This window comes from Scardinius erythrophthalmus, assembly GCF_964197995.2.
Source record: "Scardinius erythrophthalmus genome assembly, chromosome: 5".
In the NCBI taxonomy this organism is placed as follows: domain Eukaryota; kingdom Metazoa; phylum Chordata; class Actinopteri; order Cypriniformes; family Leuciscidae; genus Scardinius; species Scardinius erythrophthalmus.
The window spans coordinates 6,074,140-6,092,861 of NC_138225.1; the positions used below are offsets into that span (position 1 = coordinate 6,074,140).

The 18,722-nt window shown below is 37.8% G+C and overlaps 1 protein-coding gene across 1 annotated transcript in view; it reads right to left on the bottom strand.

Moving 5' to 3' along the window:
• Positions 1–18,722, bottom strand: part of bmpr1ba (bone morphogenetic protein receptor, type IBa) — a 58,799-nt gene that overhangs the window by 33,149 nt on the left and 6,928 nt on the right. Inside the window, exons 2-3 of the mRNA XM_081365467.1 lie at positions 17,731–17,787; positions 6,849–6,915 (exon numbers count right to left, since the gene is read on the bottom strand). The gene's annotated coding sequence lies outside the window, so the exon portion shown is untranslated. The remainder of the gene's footprint in view (positions 1–6,848; positions 6,916–17,730; positions 17,788–18,722) is intronic.

Sequence of the window (18,722 nt, forward strand, 5' to 3'; positions counted from 1 at the left end):
AGACTCTCTATTTGATCTATTTTTACTTTTTACACGTTATTGTTAGGAATTTGAAGGGAAAATGTTTAACATTTGTAAAAGTGGTCAAAGGAAGCCCCTATTCACATTAAAGTAGAACTCCGGTCAATTTTAACATTGAGCTCATTTTTTTGTACATTTGGAGTGCTGTCAATACAGAGAACAACAACAAAAATCGGTGTTGCCTACACCGTGTTATCCTCTTTTTAAAATTTGCACCCTGTTGAGTTCAATGGGGCAAGTGAGTGATTCCTTCAGAGTGAACACGGTGAATCTGACTGCAGTAGATGTGAAAGATATGAATAAAAATGAAGTTAATTCGGCCAGCGCTCATACCTGTATTTATTTCCTGTTTTCGGTCGAAGTCCACAGTAGTCGATTGTCGAGTTCACGCGCGTGATCATAGGTAACTAAGCAACAGTGGAGAACTCGACAATCGACTACTGTGGACTTCGACCGAAAACAGGAAATAAATACAGGTATGAGCGCTGGCCGAATTAACTTCATTTTTAGTCATATCTTTCACATCTACTGCAGTCAGATTCACCGTGTTCACTCTGAAGGAATCACTCACATTGGCTGTGCACTTGTAATGACACATCAAGGATGTTAAGAGGCTAAAAGCACCCTTAAAATAGCATAATGAATAACATGCGCAACGAGCCACTGACTTTAGACTAGTTTTTTTTTCGGTTAATGGCGGAATTGTTTTCTAAACGTGCAAAATAGCATGAGGGAACGTTTGTGCCGGGACACGCCGCCTCTTTGCGCTGAACCGCCCCCACGAGCGCAAGTGTATTTCTTAGTTAACCGGCGTGTGTCTGTGGAGGGAAAAGTCTGCTGTGCGTCGGGTAAAAAATAGGAATGATACATGCGTCGGTGTACAAAGTCAATTGCGCTGGGTGCAAGATAGGGCCCTAAATCTTTCTGGCAGTTAAAGATCATGGTGGTAACAGAAAGGTTGTGGGTTCGAAGTACTCTAGAAAAGTTTTGTTCATGACAGAAATGTATGTATGGTTGGGCTGCAACGATATTAAAATTCTGGGTGATTTAAAGGTACACTATGTAACTTTTGGTGCTCTAGCGGTTAATAAACAAAACTGAATGCGTTTTGCAGATGAACATTGCAGCTGGGGCTTCTTCTCTCTGTTAATGTATATGACGAGTCTGGGCTACTCCGCAGTGGTTGTCGTCCTGCCCGGTCTAAAAAGGTTTAAATGTAGCCGCGTTTCCATTACCCTCAAAATTGCGCAAATTGAAATTGCGAATTGAAAATACACCCAATGGAAACACGTCAATTTCGCAAAAACTCCCATTTATCGCAAAAAAGTTTTCACGCTCGCATGAGGTGGTTTTTCAGGCAATTCGAAAAAGAAATATTTCGCAGAACTGCAATGGAAACAGTTTTTGCGCATTTACAGTCACCAGACGTTGATGACGCGGTGTGTTTGGACAGAATACGAGACAGAGTTCTTTATTAAATTCATATACCGGTAAGACAAAAGAATTACAGGAATGATGGATTCTAAACCTCAAATAAATGCCACAATCAAGACCTCGAAGCAGAAATGAGGCAGAAACACCCAGAAACAGCTCATATGTGGCGCTCACAAGTATAATAAGGGTCGTTCCTTACCATTAATAATTGGAAAACACACATTCATCTCCTTCGATTTATAATAATGGCCAGTGCAGGATGGGATATAGTACATAAACCTACCAACGTCCGTTGCCATGGTTTTTGGAATGTTTTTACTTATCGCGAGAGAGAAAAATGAAGTTTTAAACGCATAACATCGGTTAATGGAAACGCCGTCATTTCGCAATAGTTTTTTGTCGACATTTAGAAGAAAAAAAATCGCAAAAGTTTTGTGCAAATCTGTAATGTAAACGCGCCTTGTAACACTTATTAGTGATCAAGGATACGCCAAAAAACGGTATGGAAGATGGATTCATGATGTACTCGCTCATTATATACATTTTGTAAAGTTACAAAGTATACCTTTAAAAAAAGCCAAAAATAAATACATGATAAACTGATACATGGCCAATTAAATTAAATTAAATTAAATTTGCATTTAACACTTTTATTAAATTAATAGTGATTTTAAAGATTAACTTTAAGTAAATATTAGATGATGACAATGGTAATCTACATCTAAAAATAGAGGAAATTACTAATAAATAAATAAAATCTTAAATACCGGCTGTTAAAAAATGGGAAATTCACTACGAATGAATTGCAGCCACTTATAGTGTCATTTAGGAACCTAGTTCACACAAAAAATTAAGCAAATCAGGAAATGGCATAAACATCCCCACATGTTTCAGTCTGGACATAAAACCTCAACTGTTTTTACACCTGCACGTCTCAACAAAAAAAAAAAATGTACGCAAATGGATCCTACTTAAAGCGCTGATAACCACCCCCACACAGACATTCCACTGGAGGTCAGGACCTCTGAACATGACCTTCGACCTCTTACTTAGGATAAGTCAGTCAGAGCACTGTGAAAAAGTCGACTGCCTGTGAAAACATACAATATCCCACCCGGAAGAAAAGAAAGACGGATGAATGGAGTAAAGAGACCAAGAAGAGAAAGGATGAGGAATTGAAGCGTGCATGTGTCTTTATATCAGTCAGCTTAGTCAGACCACGAACCGCCCACTTAGACAGGAAGAGATCGTTTGAGCGATATGTAAATGCACCAACCACTTTGTTTTGTTTTTGCATGGCATTTAAAGGAGGGGTTTATCTTAAAATAGATCATACCATATACAGGTATGGAAAAAAAAAAGGAATTTACTTGATACTAAATGCTTTAAATGAAATTGTAATTATCCTTCAGATATTTCATGCCACTCATAGACGTTCACTGCAGCAGACTGGGAATTTGTAAACGTGGCAAGATTGTTTCACAGCAAACTGATAAAAAGGTGTGCACTTTTCAAATCTGTGGCCCAAATCCAGCCGAAAAAAATTTGGAAAATTCTTGCCATATTCTTGAGCAATATGCATCTGACCTGGGCATCGAAGTTTGTCTGGTTAGCCCCTGCTGGTTTTTCGATTAATCGTTTTTTAAAAAGTGGTCGATTCAAAATCGTTTCTCAAAGGCCACGAATCTTGAAATCGATTTTTTTCCATATTTATTTATCTATCACCCAAAAGCCATTATTAGTTTTCCTACATTGTTCATAGGCTTGTAGCCTCCATGTTACAGCTAATGCTGTGAGATTCTGTTTGTTTGATCTTAAACATAAAATAACTTGATCCTGTTTAATTAAAGCATGCGACTATTGCCTACTGACTTGTCCAATTTTCAGCATACATTTTTCATCTTGAATCAAAATCCTGTCTATTCATTGTATGCATTTGAAATATAGAGTTGGGTTCTGTTTTAATGTACCCAAGTGTACTTAAAATAAAAAGTTTAATATACAGATTTGTGGCTCTAAATTTCTTTTTAGTAATTAACCACTTGTAAACTTTATGTTCACTGTTCTTTTTTATAAATATAGGATTTGTATTAAATCTATATTCATTAAATCGAATCGGAAATCGAAAATCGAATCAGAAATCGAATCGAATTGAAATCGAAAATTGAATCGAAAATCGAAATCGAAAATCGAATCGAGAATCGAAATCAAATCGAATCGAGAGCTTGTGAATCGAAATCGAATCGAATTGGAACATCTGAATCGATACCTAGCCCTACCTACCATACTGATACAAAAAAAGCATCTTTCTCTGTTAAAAGCCATAAAAAAGCAGCATACAGCAAATGTATTAAAACATATCCAAATATATATGCAATGAGACCAACCTGATTATGTTATTTGAAATGATTCTTAGGAGTGGGTGGCTGGTACTGAGCTCTTTTGGATTATTGGTAACATGGTTCTTCAAACGGACTGAGTGTAATGTAGTTGAAATCAAACTCAGATGTTCTACAAAAGCATTTTCATCCCTTAACAGTCTCAGATGCTCACAACAGATCTGTCTTGAACCATTTATGCATTTTCATTACTAATCACTAGGGGTGTAAGAAAAAAACGATACACTTGAGTATCGCGATATTTTATTTTGCAATACTGTATCGATTTTCAAAAACGCAATATCGATTTTTTTTTTTTTTTTTACGTCCAAAAATATTCATGGTAAGACAGTGGTTTACGTTTATGTTGTTTAAATCCCTACCACTAGATAGCTATGCTGAGACGCACCACTAGTGTCCTCGCCAGGCTCGCCTATAACGGTGCGTGTCCACTGGACATTTTAGGATTGACAGCGGACCGGAGAAAGCGTTGAGAGCGAGAGCGTCAAAAAGTTGGGCAGTTCCTTTATACAAATATCAAGCTAAAAACGCAGTCGGCAGCCAATTGCTGTGAGGTTCGGGATGTGATGTCTACCTTGAGAGTTTAAACATATGCAAATTGTGCCAGAGTTTATGCTGGATTTAGTGCGTAAATCATTTTGTTTACAAATTAGACGTTGTGCAGTTGTTATATAGCCTATATGTTAAATATTTCATTTTGGATGTGTTTATTGTGATTATATTGGCTGGTTTTATAAAAGTTTATACAACTGAAAGGATATCTTTGCTTGGTGCATTTGGAAACAAAGCTTGTCTATTTCTAAATGTAATCGCGTGCATCGTTCACATCAAACGCGAAGAGAGCATCTGGCGCGAGTGATTGCAATGTTAGTCAATGCAAAGACGCGTTTACGTGCGTCTGGAGGTCCTGCGGCACGAGGCGTTTAGTGCGGCGCGGTTCGCCTCATTCGCGCGTCCAGTTCTTTTAAAATCTTTTATCACATAAAACTTGATTTCAATATGACAAATTCATTTTGTTCACTTTCATCCACTTTCATTCATTTTCGTCCAGTTCACGTTGGTTTTGTATTGTGACAGGGGCTATGTACCTATTTTCTTTTATTATGGCCTACTTGAGCATATAAACATTTGCTCACTAAGAACCTGTAAACCACAAGCCCAAACTGGCAGTTTGATTTTCTGTGTACTGAATTGTTTACCTAAAGTAAACTTCTTTGACTTTGATGCACATCATGTCTTTTTTTTAAATATTTTTAATATATTTTACTTTAAAAAAATCCCAATATATCGCCTTATGCACAGTATCGAAATTAGAGCTGGGCGATTTTTTCCCCTAAAAAAATCTGCGATTTTTTAATAAAAAACTCGATTTACGATTCGATTCGATTTTTCTCCCCCCATTTAAAACAAAATAACTGTGAACTGTAAATATATTTTAAAAATATATATTTATTGTATTTAATTAAAGTGCATCAACATAAAATTGCAAAGGCAAACCCTTTCTCTAACTGAAAAGTCACTGTGCAGTCAGTGTGCAACAAAGATTGTTAAACATCCAAATTATTTATACTGTATTTGGATTGAGCTAATAAAACAACAAAAAATCCTGAAGTAACTCTTGCCTGGTTCAGATTACACGATTTTTTTGTCTGTTACCATAGTCACTGTCAGATTACACGATTTTTTTGTCTGTTACCATAGTCACTGTCAGATTACACGATTTTGACTCCTAAAAATCTTGTCATGTCGTGGACAAGAAACATGTCAGACTACACATTGTTTTACGACCAGTCATCGCGAGCCGTCTCACACACTCATTCACTCGCACATATAGGCTACACAAGGTCACTCACATAGCCTGCACACACACACACACACACACACACACTCACTCACTCGCACATACACACTCTCTCTCTCTCTCTCTCTCTCTCTCTCTCTCTCTCTCTCTCTCTCTCTCTCTCTCTCTCTCTCTCTCTCACACACACACACACACACACACACACACACACTCTCGCGCACACAGTCACACACACTCACTCGCTCACTCACTCGCGAACACACACTCTCACTCACTCTCCCTCACTCTCCCTCCCTCACTCACTCACTCGCGCGCGCGCCGTCGTCATCGTGGAGGACCGTTAAAACATTAAACATGCTAGTCTTTTTGTCGTGATGTCGTGAAGCATCGAGGGCTGCGCCGCAGGGAGTGGAAACCCTGAAGGAAAATTTGGCGAATGCAAAATGTATGTATTGGGAGAAAAAAAATCTAAAAAATCGATTTTTTGAAAATATGAATCGATTTGACCTACCAACTCGATTTTTAAATCAAATCGATTTTTTTCCCAGCCCTAATCGAAATATATTGCAATATATTGAATCGTGACACATGTATCGTGATACGTATCGTATCGCCAGATTCTTGCCAATACACAGCCCTACTAATCACTTCCGCAATGAAGGAAATGAATGAGATTTTACTTCCAGAACCTGACTGTTGGGCTCTGTTCCCAATGACACACAACCCTGGTGTGTGTGTGAGCAGGTGGTGGAGTGGATCTAGGGGTCAGCAGTCGTGCTTCAGCTCCCAAATATAGAGCGTCCGTGTCACCGACTACGAGATGCAGATCTCATATCACGCCACAGTCGACCCTCTCTCTCCCGTTCACACTACCGTCTTTATCCGCCCTCCACAGACTGGCATTCAGAGCGGTATCATGTGTGTAGTGTTATCTGTCTGTTGTCTGTACACTCACCAGAAACATAAAACCACCTCAGGGCCCCTCGAGCATGACCTCTGACCTCTCTTCCTCTCCACAGATATGAGACTCCGGCCCACACTCTCTGCTAATACGGAGTGTGTTTGCGCACATATAGGTTATGGTGTATCTAAAGCTTCCGTGTTGATCATGTTACGGTGGTATAAAGTTTACAGCAGTGAACGCATGCAGTGTGTAAGCTAAAGCTGTGTTGAGTGTGTGTGACTGTGTTTACCTGCGAAGGTATCGCTGTCCCGCATACATTAGCTCCCACTAACCATCGAACCCTGAGCACTGGAAATCTGTAGGAACAAAACAAATCAAGCACAGCTATTTGAACAAATAAAGTATTATGGAAACTTAAGTCACAGTTAGGGCCAGATTTACTAAACAGGGCAAATTAGTGTGAGCGCGCAATTCCAAAAAAGCGCCGATGGGGAGTGGAAAGTTCTGCGCGTGATCTACTGACGACACACAAATTAAAGAACACAGACACATCCGGATCATTTCCAATCTACCAATTAGCATCTTGTTTGAAGGGATGATGAACTGAGAAATAAAAATTTCCTTGAGCTTTTGACATATAAGAGGTCATCCTGTAAGTTTCAGAACTGAAAACTTCCTTGTTAGTCCAATAAAAGCTTTTATTGACACCGGGCACAGCGAACGACAGGTTTTTCAAAGTGGAGATCTATGACGTCAAAGCGTATCAAACACCGCCTCCGCAGAAGAAGAGCAACGCCTACTTCTACCCTGCCTGTTTAGCCCCGCCCACCGATTTGCACTTTACATGAAACTCATTATAATATGCACAACTGTTATTCAAACATAGCAGTTACTTCCAAGTCTTCAATGCGGCACGCCCATAAAAACTGAGCGTTTCAGGAGCTAGGCTCAAAACCAGGGTAGAAAATAGCCTATTACTTATTCATTTTGATGTTTTTTAATGTAAAAACCAAGCGAACGTCATAAGTTGACCTCAGACAACAATATAAAAAGTTAAAAAAGCCAGTTCATGACCCCTTTAAGACCCTTTTTTTAGGCAGTAAATAATGGCACAAATATCCGGAAATTGACTAGCTCATCCTTTGTAAATCACCTTGAATGATTCATTTAAATACTTTCCTCCAATAAATTTTGCGTCTGAAAGTGAAGCTCCTAGAATTGCATTTGCAATAAGACCAGCCGCAAAAATAACCCTGTCCACACCTTTTCAGCACAGATTTTCAATGTGCGTCTTTAGTAAATCCTAACAGTAGTTTTTTTAACGCCTAAAGAGGGTTTGCGCTGGAGCAAGCTGTTAGTAAATTTGGATGTCACTCCATTTTATGCACACAAAATATCAAATTTTTTGTTTATAAATGACGCTTGCTTGAAACAAAATATCATAATACTTTTTAAATAATAAATGACACTTGCTTTTAGACTTTTTAATTTGAATAAAATCAGTAATCACCCAGAACACCCTCATCTAGTGAAATCTAGCATTATCAGTTTCTATTAAAGTAAAATCTATTAAAAAATATATATATTTGTAAATATGTTATACAGAGTGCTTGACTCTTGCATTGTCAATACAAGATCTTGACCAAAAATTGTGATGTTATTTCCATCAAGAGGTGCATCCATTTTTGCTCAAGATCTTGTATTGTCAATGCATGAGTCCAGCACTCTGTAAAGTCTCCTCCAGCACATCCCAAAGACTTCCAATGAATTTAAGATCTGGACTCAGAGGAGCCGATTCATGTGTGAAAATGATTCTTCATTTTCCTCCCAACCATTCTTTCACAATGTGAGCCTGATGAATCTTGACATTGTCATCCTGGAATATGGCCATGATGTGTCTTCTTTAATGTTTGTTAACACTCAATTAGGGTTAGAAGAACTGTTGCCAAACATATATCATTGCTACAAGCATCATAATCACATCAATAATAATCCAGTCATAAACTCTTTAAGCATTTGCCTATTAAAATCCAGAACAGCAACATTTTTGGGCCGGGCAGTGTACGGCACACCAATCAAGAAAACTGTTAAAGGGTTACTGGCTGATTATTAGCTGCCTGATGCTGTCGATTTCTGATGTCATGTCACTGCATGTTTTCCACCAATCAGATAAAGAAAACAACTAATGTGAAACACAAGACTTCAGACACAGCTACATCAGCACCAGTCACAAGTCAGTCAATGTAATTGAATCTGTGAAAGAAAACCCTTTCATACTGAGAGAGAGAGAGAGAGAGAGAGAGAGAGAGAGAGAGAGAGAGAGAGAGAGAGAGAGAGAGAGAGAGAGAGAGAGAGAGAGAGAGAGAGAGAGAGAAAGAGAGAGAGAGAGGGGGGGGTTAAATGAGTTAGAGAAATTAGCTCTAATTCAGTCTGGGCTATAACGTGTATGGCAAAAACAAATATTTTTGTACATTCACGGCTCTCTCTGCATTACACACACACACACACACACACACACACACACACACACACACACACACACACACACACACACACACACTGAATTTACTGCTGTTAATCAGTGAAAACTTAATCAATTTGTATGTGGGCCCATAAAGTATTATTTGGACACACTTAAAAATATCAGTAACACTTTACAATAAGGTTTCATTTGCTAACATTCATTAACTACATTAGTTAACATGAACTAGCAATGAACAATACTTGTACAACTATTAACTTAGTTGATGTTAATCTCAACATTTTTAAGATCGAAAGTAACTAACATAAGCAAAGGTTAATAAATGCTGTAAGAATATATTGCTCATTGTTAGTTAATGCATTAATTAATGTTATATTTTTTAAATATTTTTTAAAATAATATAGATTTTTTTTAAATATTCTTGATATTTTGTATCTAAATGCAACAGCATTCAGTTTTAAACTGACGAAAAATGTGTTTTTAATCAGCTTTTCGCTCAAAATGTTGCTTTTTTATGAAACTTACCCACATTCAAGTGTTGATAAAAAAAATATATATATATTTTGATATATTGCATGTTCAGATATTCAGACAACAAAATATTCTGGGGGCCCTGAAACCTTTGTGAAAATGATCAAAAATGCAAGCGGTGGCTGGCAGCTTTTTTGAAAAACACTGGTGGGGAAAGAGTTAAGATCCACATGCTTTCTAGGGCCACTGTGAATTACATCTATCTTTAATATGGCACGAATGAACGATGCAAATGAAGCATGAAAAGGTCACTTCACAGAACGTTTAACAAAAGACAATACAAATCTCATTTAATTTGCTGATGCTGATGACAGGTGCACATCCTCCATTTTGAAATTACCCATAATCCTCTGCTGATGAAACTGAATGACTAAGCCATTACACCTGTAGGAATCAAGTGTTCTGCTTTGAATAGTTCATCAAGCCAGCAACATATTAAACCTCTGCAACATGGACTCAACGTCTATGAGAATTTTTTGTCCTATTTTATCATCTGCCAAGTTTAATCGCAAAAAAATACACGGCAGAGAACTAGGTGTGTTTGTTAACACTCTAGAGGAAAGGGGAAAAACACACACAAACCTGCCAATGCAGTCAGGGCAACACACACACACACACACACACACACACACACCTCAGTCGTGCTGAACCACAGGGGAAAGACTTCACAGTGCATTGGCTTTTACGGCCGTCCCGTTTGGCAGTTGGGTAAAATATTCCGGAGCTAAAATTAGCAGCACGGCACAAAGACCCTCATTGAGAAGAACGTCTGGCACGGAAAGTAAAATCACAGCGAACCTGTCCAAACCGTAAGATAGCTCAACAGCTCCCGACGGTTTACCACAAGACCACATCTCCAGATAAACCTTCCCGAGAGCGAGGTGAATCTGATAGCGCCTCAATCAGACTCAGAATCCGTATGATGACGCGCTCTAATCCGTAGCGCCGGAACACCGGTCACCTTGGAAACTCCAAGGATTCCCTCAGAAGTCCCTAAGTGTGTGTGTATGTGTGTGTCTTGCAGACGTCTCTATTTCAGCGCGAGTCACTGAAGGATTATACTCACATCTCTTCTTTCACGCTGAGCTTTAACACACACAGAAGAACATTGGCTCTGTTGAAAGCTGCTATTGTTCAAGTAGATACTCCAGAACAATAGACGCCATCAGCAAAGCTTCACAACACCACTAATATATCAGCCTATTACACGTTACAAATTAGTACACTGATATATGAGTTTATCAATGGTGATATCTGAAGAGCCCATTAAACCAGCGAAAGAATGCTAAAGCAGCCAATCAGAAAAGCATCTCGGTTTGTACGCTCTCTAACATATATAGTTTTGCTATTTTAAGTCAGAAATAAATCTCATACATTGCTTATGAGACTTTGTTCAAAAACTTATTAAATGAGCACTTATTTTTCTAACAGTATTAAAGAATATTCAGAGTTCAGTGTTGATTAACACAAAAATATGTTCTTAAAAAAAGTAAAAATCAGTGAGAAGCTTGATTGAGGCCAAATGCTTACTGTTGTAATAGTACAGCCATGAGACGAAAAAAAACAAGCATTTTAGCATTCATTTTTTTTACACCAAACTTTCTGTGCTGTTAAAACTAAGGCTGTGTGTCCAGCAAAGAGTTTTTAGCCAGCTCTTCTGGAAACACCTGGCTGTTGTTGTTGTTTTGACCACAAAAAAGCACATGCATTATGACGCATGGAACGAGTTGATGTTGTTGTTGAACCTAATAATAAATGGCTGTCTTGTCAATCTAGGGGGACTCTGACGGTAGGGGGGTTTACATGGAGCATTGCATTCCAATTGACCATTAATAAACATGAATGAACATAAGAAGGAATGTTGTTTTAACGTGGAAAGACGTCAATACACACCGTTTTTCAAGTTAAAATCAAGCGGCAACCTCCCTGTCTCTCTCTTGAAACCAACACGGAAGTTAATTAAACGGCAATTCATCAACTGGCCGCTTGAGGCTGGCTGCAAAAGTGAGTCAAATCTGTATCTCCCCCATGTTAAAATGCCCAACTTTACAGCAGAAAAAAACATGTTTACAGCCTGGAGCAGAAAGTGGCTTTGGTCTATGCAGCTAATTTTGCCCTTCATGACAACTGTCCCACTAAACATTGGACGTCGGATAGACGTGCAGATCATGTCTATATTGGGTCCGTCGGTCCATGACCAATTCTGGACATCTATTCGACGTCCAAACTAGGTCCACTATTTGGACGTCCAACCATGACCCAACTTGGACGTCATATTGACGTTCAACATTGGACCTTTGAACTGGGTTTTTTTTTTTTGGACGTCGTTTGGACGTCTATGACAGGTGCAGGAAATTTACATGATTATTATTTTTTTAAACGCAATAAACGCCATTTAAAAAAAAAAAAAAGAGTTTGTCATGTCATTTTGCTGTGTACTGAACCTATTCGCTCCATCCACGTTTCATGCCAAATCTCTATTTCCTTGTTTAAAATGCGCCGAACCTATTTTTAGCCTAAACGCGATATATCCTCTTGACTAATCAGAATTATCTCACTCTCTCTCGCTCTCTCACCCTCAAATCACTCGCGCGTATCGCGCCAGACGCTCAATTCGCCTCATTCGCTCATCCGCGCCGCGCTGCGCTAAACGCCTCATTCGCGCATTATCAACATGATTAATACATATTCGAATAGGCCTTTTTTTCTAATAAAACACACGTTCCACAGCAAGCCAACCCCGTCTCCTTCCTTCTTCCCACAAACGAACTTTGGACGGACGTCAACATTAGACGTGCGGAAGACGTCGGAAAAAGACGTCATCTGGCGTCACAGTCTGCACCTTCAAGGGGAGCAAAATTGGACGTGCAAAAACGACGTAGAAAATACGTCGTTTCGACCTGTCTATGCCAGTGGGGGTGAGGGGGGTGAATTTTTTTATAACTCATCCATTTAAATTAGATTTAAATTAGCCTTAAATTTCTGCATAATTAAGGGTGTCCACTTTTGAGTGACGGGTGGATTCCCGCTGCTGTGGTCATTAGTCATCATTAGCCGTTTGTCTGCTGTTTGTTAGCCGTCACGTTACCTCAGCTAATTGTCTGACTGTAAAAATAAATAAATTCGGGAGTGACGCGCTACCAAGATGTGTAAGACGGTCTTCAGAAACCTACGGGTGACGTCATGGACACTACGTCCATATTTTTTTACAGTCCATGGTTAAAATCCTTCAACGTTAATCTACTAACTCTCCTGACTGCTTTGTCGACAAAATGGCGGATTCGACGGATGGCGGATTATGATTGGTCAGATCGCCTGTCAATCAAACTCCCTGCGAAAAGTCAATCACAATCAGTTTAAAAGTCCAATCCGGATGAAAATGTTCCATGTTAACACTTCAATCGGAATTAAAAAAATGCCCAAACCGACTGAAATTTTAGTCTTTCGGTTTGAGAGGGGTGTGATAAACCTTTTTTAATCCAATCGTTAAAGACATGTAAACACTTGATCTGACTGAAAGCCGAAACTGGAAGGTTTTGCGCAAAATGGCGTATGACGCATGGAACGAGTTGATGTTGTTGTTGTTGAACCTAATAATAAATGACTCTAACAAGAAAAAAAAAAATCTAACAACTCTTTCCACTCATCGTCTGTGAAGTGGTGCAGGACAAAGTTGTCCCACAAGTGCTTGGTTCGGACTCTCACCTGCAGACGCCTTGTTTGGGTGTGGGAATGAAAGTATTACGGCACAAAGATTCATGTGCTTGTTGTCTCCTAATTAGGACCCAAAATAGATAAATATTAAGTCTGATTTTTAAAACAAAGAAAAGGAGGATGATTAGTATTCAACAACAGAGGGAAACTCTGTATATTCGTGCAGTGTGCGCATGTCAAAAGATTAAATCTGATTTGAAGCTTGTGACATATACAGTAAACGCGCACATCAACCCGATCACTTTATTTAGCTGTATGTATTTAGTCTGGAATCATCTATCGGATTGAAATCAAAAACAAAAAGTGTCCAAGTAAACTTGGCAAGTGATGAGTGCTGCGTTTTACCCAAAATTTTACAATGTTGCAACTTTTGGAAAAAAAGGCTACCGTAAAAAAACAGCAAGTGCTCCGAGTGAAATGCAGTAGATGTTTAGCGCCCCTTTTTAAATAAGCAGCGCTCCCATTGTAAACCGTTGGGAAAAATAAGCTGGCCTTACAAAAAAATGCACTAAAATGAATCATTTTAGTAATTGAAATCAAAAAATAATTCTGTCAAAAAGTCAAAATAATTTTTTGCGGTAATGCCACAAAAGCTGTCGATTGAGGTTAACTCGTATTAGACCTGAAATATGGTAGATTAACAGTTTTTAACTCTTAGCCTCAGGTTGGCGTAACAAAACCAGCCTTATTGCTATTCAAAACCCGCACAATGACGGCAAAAACTGTGTAAAAGTAGCCCAATTGGCAACACAGCTTAACCTGTCCATTTCTGCCAGTTTTGACCCATTCAGGCCAATTTCTGACCAGTTATGAGTATGATAGGTGGACATCATTGCATTTTAAGGAGGATCAGCCAATCACAGTGCTAAGGAGCCACAGCCTCTTCCAATGACGGCACTTTTTAAAGAGAAAAAAATTGGATGATGTTGATAGATGCTGAAACTATATCAGATGGAGGCAGCACCATCAGTCAGGGAGAGTTTATGTGCACGTGAAAATGATGTATACTGCATCTCGGATAAATGCGTATTGATAAAAATCAAGATAAATGGGTTATGTGAGGGCTATCCGTCAGCAGTCTATAACTTTATAAGTGCATATGTGAGTAGTGTCAGACATACACATACACACATACAGCCTTGATCACCAGTCCTGCCCCTGAGACAGGAAGTAATGAAACTCAACTAGCATAAGCTCTTTAACAGACATGAGCAGTGGAGTGGGGGTGTGGCAAACCGCAAGCCTGCTAAATCAATCTTAATAGCCAATCACGAACATATAAGAGCACAGCAGGGCATCTGTGTAATGTCCCATGTGATAACTAGATTACAGTTTCTGCAGCAGCAAATCTGAATGGTGCTTGCCTGTACTAAACTCACTGCTATGATGCTAGGGTGCATTTATTTGTATTAAAAATACAGTAATATTGTAAAATATTATTACTGTTTATTCTGTCTGTTGTAATATATTTTCAAATGTAATTTATTCCTGTGATTAAAGCTGAATTTTCAGTCACATGATCCTTCAGAAATCATTCTAATATTCTGATTTGCTGCTCAAGAAACATTTCTTATTATTATTAATGTTCAAAACAGTTGTGAGGTTTCATATTTTTGTGGAAACATGATGCATTTTTTCAGGACTCTTTGATGAATAGAAAAAAAGACTGCAAAATATTTTGTAAGAATGTCTTTGCTACTTTTGATCAATTTAATATGTCCTTGTTGAATAAAAGTTTTTTAAATACATTTTTAAAAAGCGTATCGACACCCTTTAACTAAATATACATATTTAAATATATATATTTTCAGTTAAAGAGTGCTAATCTCACAATCATGAAGTGTTTCTGTACACACAGGCTTCGAGAAAGCTAGTCATTTCTAGATTGTCTTTCTTTCTTTTATCTCTCTCTTCAAAGCAAGAAAATAGGTTTGTGGGTCGTGGGGATGGGTGGTTGTACGGTATATTTTGCACAGAGGTAGAAATGTGTCATTTCGATGTACTGTTTATACCACAGAAGACACATTTGGACAGCTATGAGTGGACAAAACAGCTTTACATTATGTACACATGAGCGTATCAAAGAAATATGAAAGGCACATTTTGGAAACAATTTGACACACTAATATAGAGTTCAACTGATGTGCGAACATGTGAGGATCGCATAACCTCAAACGTGACTCATTCAATCAAAATCTAGTGTTAGAACTATCTATTTTACAGTATATTTTGTTTTGTTATATATTGTGATATGTGAACCTGGATCACAAAACCAGTCACAAGTCGCACGGGTATATCTGTGGCAATAGCCAAGAATACATTGTGTGGGTCAAAATTATCAATTTTTCTTTTATGCCAAAAATCATTAGGATATTAAGTAAAGATCATGTTCCATGAAGATATTTTGTAAATTTCCTACCGTAAATATATAAAATATTTATTTTTGTGAGTGAATGCAGCACAATCGCGACGCGAACATAAATGGACAACTTTAAAGGAGATTTTCTCAATGTTTCGATTTTTTTGCACCCTCAGATTCCAGATTTTCAAATAGTTGTATCTCGACCAAATATTATCTTATCCTAACAAACCATACATCAATGGAAAGCTTATGTATTCAGCTTTCAGGTGATGTATAAATCTCAGTTTCCAAAAAATGACCCATTGACTGGTTTTCTGGTCCAGGGTCACATATGAATAATCATCTTTTCATTTACTTTTAAACCAAGAGAAAATAATAAAATAAGGTTTATTAGTATCCAGGAATAGATATTACCACATGGTTATATTATATAAACCACTTTTTCCACACACAAAAAAAACAACTGATACAGACTGCTACCGTCATAAAAAATTACTCACACCATGATATAAGATTTGGGTCATACCGCCCACCCGTAGTGGGTGGATTGCAGAGAGTATTTGCCTTTTGGACAATGGAAAAATGACTGACTTTTATGAGTGTGTGTGGTGTTTTATTCGGCTGGTTGCCAAATCTTTTCAGAGAGACAGTAAAATACCTGACAGCCATTAATCATAAAGCGCTCCTGGGATTTAAATGGCTCAATTTCCTCTTGATCTATATCTCTTTTCAGCAAGGGATAATATCAGCCCTGCAGACACCAGTGATCTCTCCGTCACTCGCTTATACACACACACACCTGGGTCAATGGGAGGTGTGTGTGATCGTATATTACCTGAGGAATGTGCCGTGATAACATTATTTCCTGTATGATAAATCACTCAGTTGAACCTGAAGCCTTTATAGACTCGCTAAACTCCAGATTGGAGATTCTCAAATGCTTTAAATCTGTAGCTTTATCAAAAAGAGCTACTGGGGCCTGCAGAGCAACGGCTGATCCCATAGGAGAGAATATCACAAATGAGATCTCATTACTATATCTCAATCGTTTCTCATAGACTACGAGATTAGAGAGAGCAAAGCGAACACCATGGATCGACATGAGGTTGAGTAAATAAATTCAATAAACTTGACATTCTCCAGCAGTTTATAATTCACAGGCTAAGGATTTTTAAGAATATTTTTAGTATATTAAGAATATACTTAAAATTACTACTATGATTCATTGTTTTCTTAATGCATCGATTACAAATCGTGCCGATGCATTATGTATTATGCACTAATCTTGAAATGTATGAATCGTGACTTTAGACAGTGCACTCATATTACTATGAATAGGAGAAAACGCAACGCACAATATGGCGGAATAGGCCCCGACTTCTAAATAAAAGAGCCAATTGCCAATTCACCCTTCACAGGGAGTTTGATTGACAGGATATCTGACCAATCATAATCTGCAAAAATCATAATCGCCCCCCCCCCCCCCTCTCTAAAAAAATACTGAATCAAACTGAATCAAATCTCATTGCGAATCGAATCATCATGAATTTGCAAAAATCATGCCTGTGTCAAATCGAAAACTTATGATTTAGAATCAACTTGATTCCCCTAATTACTACCCCATAAATTATTTTATGTTTGAGCTTGGCACAACTAGAAAACATTATATTATATTATAAATTATTTATAAAAATGTCCATGGCATTTTAAGATTTTATTAATTTTCCTGACTTTTCCAGATCTGTATATCACACTATATATAAAAAATTTAATAAAAAAATTAATTAAAACATAAATATAAATATATATCCAGGTTTTATAAGACCATGGGAGTCCAGGTTCTTCAAAGAAAAAGAAAGTTGACAAGAGGATGAAAAATAAGAAATATCTTGAATCTTGATTTATTTTTTTTGCTGTTTTTACTTATTTTAAAGCTTTTTGTCTAATTTTAAATCAATTCACCTTGAGGCCCCCTTGCTGCCTGGTTAAGAATCATGCCAATATTATTCAAATTGCTAACATTGAAACAGTAACTTTACACCTTGTGATTCATAATCCACCTGCAGAATCAATACTTCTCACCTTTCCAATATAAGGACGCTCCATAACCAGCCTGCTGTCAATCAGAAAGCAGATCACCTGTGAAGAGAAAACACACAATCAAATACGCCCAAATCCCCAAAACTTTCCCTACATACAACACAAATATACATATGTATGAACACTAGCACATAATCCTCCAATAAATATTGAACTTCTGGGCCTGACACTTCCCTTGAGTCAAATGATGCAATCAATATGACATAAACATGAATGTGTGTGAGTTAATGTGAGCAGTAGTGTCAGGGCGAGGTTGAGACTAATGAAATTTAAACAGAGACTCCCTTTGAGTCTCTCACACACACACACACATACACAACCACACTTACATACACACACAGCACGTCTGCGTTACATTCCGCTAGTCATATTATCATGCCCAAAGTAAAAATCGAAAAAATTCTAAATAGCTAATGACACCCAAACACGGTGTCTACACTGCAAGAATGCTAGTTTTGTTGACTTAGCACACTAGCAGTTTAGACAGTGAGCTTTTTTTTTATTTGGCAGTCTCTTTGACAGATCGCTTTGTTGATTCAAACTGAAGCATTTAAGATATGACAACCTTTGCACACTTGCACTTCAGACAGCTTTGCGGTGTTGATATTGTTAACTAAAACTAAAATAATTTTTCAGTAAAATATAAAAGAGAAATAAAATCAAAAATAAATATTATATGAAAAAAACTAAACTAAAATTAGAACTGCCAGTGCCTTGGCAACAAACTTTTAAGGTTTAAAAATAAAACTGAAATAAAATAAATTAGAGACAATATAGAAATATAATAAAAATAAAATAAATAAAATAAATATGTTAGTTTTTAGTAGTTTGGTCGACTTTGCACACTTTGCTGACTAACGCAAGCATTCTACTGTTGTTTTACTTACTATATATAGGGGCTTTCGCACCGGAGGAACCTTTTCATAGTTCCTAGCACTATTGGCTAAAGTTCCCGGATTTTGGTGCGTTCGCAC